Genomic DNA, 5,765 nt, shown 5'->3' with positions numbered 1-5,765 from the left:
GGCTCCGCTGCACTCACATCCGTCGCCAGCAGCTCCTCGCTGTCGTCGATACTGGCAACAGTGACTTCTCCTTGGCTCACGTAGGGGAAGTCGTAGGGGTTGGTGGAGATAAGGAGGCGATCTGCAGGTGTACAGGGCACCTTTGGTGGCACCGGGGCAGGTCACAGTGGAAAGAGATAGCGCTCGCTGAGCCAAGTCCAGCACCGCTGACACTCACCAATGAGCTCTGGCTTCTTGTTGGACATGATCTGGTAAAAAATATGATAGCTCCTTTCACTGGCCAGCTGGAAAGTCACTCCGGATTTCTCCAGAAGATCTAACCAAAAGAGAGATGCCGTTAGTCTCCTGGTAAACTTGAGATCATAAATGCACAAATTCTGCATGCGCTGACATGCTCCAACTTACAGGTTTCGATATCCGCAGAGGCCAGCTTGCCAGTTGTTCCAAAGTGAATCCGGATGAATTTTCCCTATCAAGCAGTACAGATCAACCCATTGGTTATAGTGATCAATGAATGAGACATGTATTAGATGTCTGCATTCCAACAAATCTGAAATGAACTCACAAAGCGTGAGGAGTTGTCGTTCCTCACAGTCTTGGCATTGCCAAAGGCCTCCAGCAGTGGGTTGGCCTGGATGATCTGATCCTCCAGAGTTCCCTAGTTACAGGAGAAAAAGGTAAAAAGGTAAAAGCTTCTTATCAAACTTCACTACTGGGTAATAACAAATATTGCAAGGGAGATATTACAAACAGATCATTTTTACACTGCATACGTGATTTTAACATAAAATTTAGCAGAGTTTTTAAGCACTCATCAGCCATCGCTCATGAATATTACTGTTGGTTTCAAAGGGAAGAGTGCTGAAAGACAGATCTGTATTTTGTTTCCTTCTTGTGCCTGCTATCATATATTGCGTACCATATACAGAGTCCCTACAGTGGAGCTCAGGGAGTTTGAAATCTGTGTGAGAGGTGCTTCCACATTCCCATTCACAAAGGCCATGGCAGCTAAAGAAAATGTGAAAATTCTGGGATTTTTTCTGGAGGTTACTCGAGCCCAGGACACACAGAGAGGTACAGCCTTTAGTAGGAAGCACCTAGCAAGGAAGAATGTAAAGTTTTGCAATTGCATTCAAACAACCAGCAGCCTTTCAGAATGCAGAAATACATCTCCAGGTGTGCTTCGAAAAGAAGAGTGGGACATGGTCAAAGCCTGAGACTCAAATACCAAACTTAAAAAAGCAGAGAACAGAAACTGAGTTTTTTGCTGCATGACTGGAGGAGGAATGATCAACACGTAAAGTTTTGATATTGTGTTGTATCACTCCTGTGAACTGCAAAAATATGGGAGGAAAGAAGCTTCTGTGACATTATGTCTCTCCTTTTCTGTGCAATACGGTCCAGGAAGCAGAGCCACCGCGTGCTTTTTTGAAATGATAGAGCAAAGCTTTTCTCACGGCTTCTAGCAAAGTCATGATTGATCCCTACATAGTCAGGGCATGAAAGTGTTGCCAGGGATAATTTCCAAGACAGAGATGGAAAACAAAGAATGAGAAAAACAAATCAGTTTTTATGCAGATGGAAGGTTAGCGGCACGGCTCACGTTGCTGCATCTTTGTACGTGGTGTTCAGTGCAGCCTTTAACGCCTTGCAACGGAGAGGGAGCGCCATTCCCAACGCTGTCTGCAGATGGCACAGTGGGTTTAAATTAGTTTTTATTAGTCCACCGAGAAGGTGGACCCTGTAAAATTAAGGCAACACAGTAGCATGCGAAGCTCTCTGTATTTTTTTTTAAAAAAAAAAATCCCAAATCCCTAGAGTAATGCCCTCTCACATGTATCTTTCAGCTTTATAAATGAACTTCCTCATTTAAGAGAAGAGATGTGTGTCAGTGCAGCTGACTACACCAACACCAAACCTCTTTTTAGTGCATAGCTGTGACCAGGGAACTCACAAGGGAGCATCGAGCATGAATAACAGCATGGAAGAAAACATGGCAATTCTTTACACAAATTCATTCTGGAGTCTTGTCTACAGGCTGGGTGACAAAGTGCTGAAGGCTGAGACGGTATTCTGGGGAAATGCTGTTACATGCTTCCCTTATTCATATACTCTTGCCTGGCATCTGATTTCAGCCTGCATCTGAGATAGGATGCTGGGCTAGACAGAACTATAACCTGAGTGTTTTATTTAATGTTCTTATGAAAAGGCACATGCTACTGTTACAGAGATTGTGAATACTAAGAAAATATAGTATTCTGTGAATAAACTCAAAAGAGGGCAGAACAGGTTGTTGTCCATCTGAGAGCTAGGTGATTTTCCTTATATCAAACACCATCAGTACATCTCTCAGCTGTCTCAAAGTTTTTCTGAGATCAGTCCCGGCATAGTGAGCAGCTGGTGAAAACTGAGCCCGGGAGATTCTGAAATGGTGCTGATGGAAAGAGTGCTTGTGATGAACTTGCCTTGGCCACAACAACCCATCAATCACAGACACCTGCCTCTGAGTGAGAAAAGAATATTCAGCCTTGGAATCTCCTTAGGTTTGCTGTGCCCTTGGGTACTCAAATAACACGCTGACACGTGTCACACGCTTTGATGCACATACCATCTCACAGACTGTGGTGACACACACTTGTGCCGCAAGGATGTTTGTTGCTTGCTCTGTGCTAGGGAATGAAGCCCACGCCTTGCAAATGCACCGGTGGGCTCAGATTGCAGCAGCTGGGCTGCTCAGCAGAAAGGGGCATCAGAGCATGTGCTTTCTTCCCTGGAAGGATCCTTTCTGAGGTTACTTTCTAACTGTCAGGCAAGTGGTCCCAGCTGTCCCAAATCTGTCCCTTTTCTTATGCTGCCCCTCAGGGCTGTTACATTGACCGCAGGCAGGAGAACAAGCCAGTGGAAACTACTGCCTGATGCAATTGAAATGACTCTTAACTTGAGCACAACCACTCTGGAGTTCAGAGTTCCTGCACTTCCCCTGTCAGTAGGAATGAAACAAGGAATAGGAATGGCACAATCACATGCCAGTGGGAACTGACTGCTCTCTTTACACTTGCAGCCACTCAGGTGCTGTGGATGTGGCCAATCTCATAGAATACTAATGGACAGATACATAGACAGACAGTCAGCACAGAGAAAACTGCTGTCTTACATTATCTTCCTCTCCCTGGAAGACTTCCCCTGTGTAGATGGAAACTGGAGAGAAACTGAGTCTTGGGCCTTTCCCACATTAAGAAGATGATTCTTTAAGTAGAGTTCCACTAGTGTTCAGAGGGATGGAGGCCAGGTAACGGGTAAACAAGTGTAGGTGTGCTTGGGCTGTGCATCCTGACTGTCTCCTCAGTTGCGCTACACTTTCTGCCTTTTGATAGTCCTGCAACCCAAAAATACGCATTGATATTTTCTGCTCTGCAGGCACAGTCTTGGGCAAACACTAGAAGGGGGAGCCAATGACATACCTGCATTTTGCTGGGCTGTTGGTCTTTCTTCTTCTCACCAGTAACTGCAATTGTTGCAAAGTACTGGATGACACGCTTTGTATTCACAGTCTTCCCTGCACCGGATTCTCCACTGCTGAAATGAAAATATTAATCGTTACAGGAAACAGGAAACATTTTTACTTCTCTGTCAGCTTTGTCACACATACCAAAATATACTTACGTGATGAGGATTGACTGATTGTTCCGGTCTGAAAACAAAGTCACAGAGAGAGCCATTCAAATGAGGTGTGGAGGGCTTCTGTTCCTCAGACATAACTAGCTGACTTCAAGGGAAAGAACTATATTGTAACTGTATTTATCACTTTGTAACCAGATAAGGTAAATTCTGCATTAGTCTGCATATGGATTTTTTTGTGCTCAGAGGGATGGAGCAGCCCAAAATCTAACTCCAAGTGGTGGTTCTTTATAAGGCTTCCCATTTACTGTTTGTTTTCTTGTATGTATAGACCTTGGCTTAAATATTGTTTAATCAGAATCAGATTCTCTGCTGTGTTCCTTCCTTACTGTTTCTTTAAATTCCTTACTAGGAGTGTGGGCATAAAGCCATATAGCTAGCTACTGCCTTTCCTTCATTATCTGACAGCACAGAGGTCATTAAGATGCCACAGGCAGTCTAATCTTGAGTTGTGCCGTAGGACTATGGGAGCTGTTGCCATCAGGCACTGAGTAGAACAGCACCTAAGATGCCTGAACTGTCAAGTGTTCCTTGACCAAGCAGCCAGCCCCGCGTATGTCAGGATTTCCCATTCTTGCCAAATGACTCACCAGTCAGCATGAACTGATAGCGTTGTCAGAAGATGGAGAAGATGTGTGGAGGGGCCTCCTGGCGCTTCTTGCCTCGGTAGGCCAACACCACCTCCGGGTTGTACACCGGCAGCCACTTGTAGGGGTTGACAGTGACGCAGAAGAGACCCGAGTAGGTCTGTGAGAAAAGGAGACAGCACGTTGGCTTCCACTTAGCCTGGCAGAGCAGTTCCTCCTGCTACCCAAAGGAAGACTGCTGCTGGTACTTACGTAGATCATCCAGGCTGCATAACGCTCTTTGAGGTTGTACAGCACAGCGGGTTCGTGGAGGTGGGTCATCATGGCCATGTCCTCAATTTTATCAAATTTGGGAGGATTCATGGGAAAGACTTCATCATCCTTCACAGTCACAGTCTGACAAAACCAGAAGGGAACAACAGGAGAAGAAATCTAAGCCAGGGAACTGCCTGAACTGGATGATCAAGTATGAGTAACAGTTGGTATCACTTACTGTATCATCATATCTTTTAACTGTGACTTTGCCACCTTCTCTACTCTGTATGGTACCTTTCACATACATTTGCTTTTCATCCACTACAAAACAGGCTGCCTTAGCGTCAAATGGGCGATTCTGGGCTTCAATTCTCTCCTTCTCAGGCTTCCATAAATAGGGAGCAGCTTCTCCAAAGATTGCCATCTCTGCATCTGAACTCATGGCTGGAGTTGCTCTGGAGGAATTCAGAAAGGTTTCAGAGAGCCTGTGCATTTGTAATTTATATTTATCCAGAAAGTGGTCATGCTCAATGACTAAAAGGAAGAAGAGGACTAATCAACATCAGGCACTTAACTTCTGCCTCAATTTTAAGTATCCACTGAAGAAGTCCTAATAAAGAAAGTTCCTTTTGTAGACAGAGGTGTATTGTCTTTGAAGACATCCCCCTCAAATGGGATGCCTGTGTGCCCAAGTGAGGGCAGAGGGAGTATCAAGCTCGAAGTCTTCAAAAGTCTCTCCTGCTGTATCTTCACATGCTATTCACACAGCTGCACAGCCACATACTTCTCAAAGCCACGTACACATAGCCACTTAGATTGTTTTATTAGACATCTAAAAATTTAGGCACAAGTAAGATCCATAAGTGAAGAAAATTGGCTCTCACACATCATTTCTAAGTGGAGGTATTCTTGGCACCCTCCTGTTTTCTATGTTTAAATACCAAGCAGGGGAAGTTCAACTATTTGCTGTCTGTACCAAGCACTGGAACAAATTGTGAGGGTCAATCATCACCTATCTAAAGCCAAACCTGTTTATAATATGAACCAAATATAAAACATCTTTCTAGATCTGTGGCAAAATTAGTTAATAAAGGAATATAATATATATTGAAGGTAATAATTAATAGCATAGTATTATCTAGGTAAATAAGTACTTGATATAACATTTCAAAGAATTTCAATTACAAAGTACCTTTTAGCTTTAACATATATAGAGTAATATTGGTTATGAATCATTAAAAGACA

At 43.9% G+C, this 5,765-nt stretch overlaps 1 pseudogene; it reads right to left on the bottom strand.

Moving 5' to 3' along the window:
* LOC103902888 overlaps positions 1–4,962 on the bottom strand; it is a 39,680-nt pseudogene extending 34,718 nt beyond the window's left edge.
* Between the last annotated feature and the right edge of the window lie 803 nt (positions 4,963–5,765).

Source organism: Aptenodytes forsteri, unplaced genomic scaffold (assembly GCF_000699145.1).
Source record: "Aptenodytes forsteri isolate BGI_AS27 unplaced genomic scaffold, ASM69914v1 Scaffold311, whole genome shotgun sequence".
NCBI classification, from domain to species: Eukaryota; Metazoa; Chordata; class Aves; order Sphenisciformes; family Spheniscidae; genus Aptenodytes; species Aptenodytes forsteri.
Note: the sequence above shows the minus strand (reverse complement) of the source record. Positions and strands in the feature narration are given on the sequence as shown.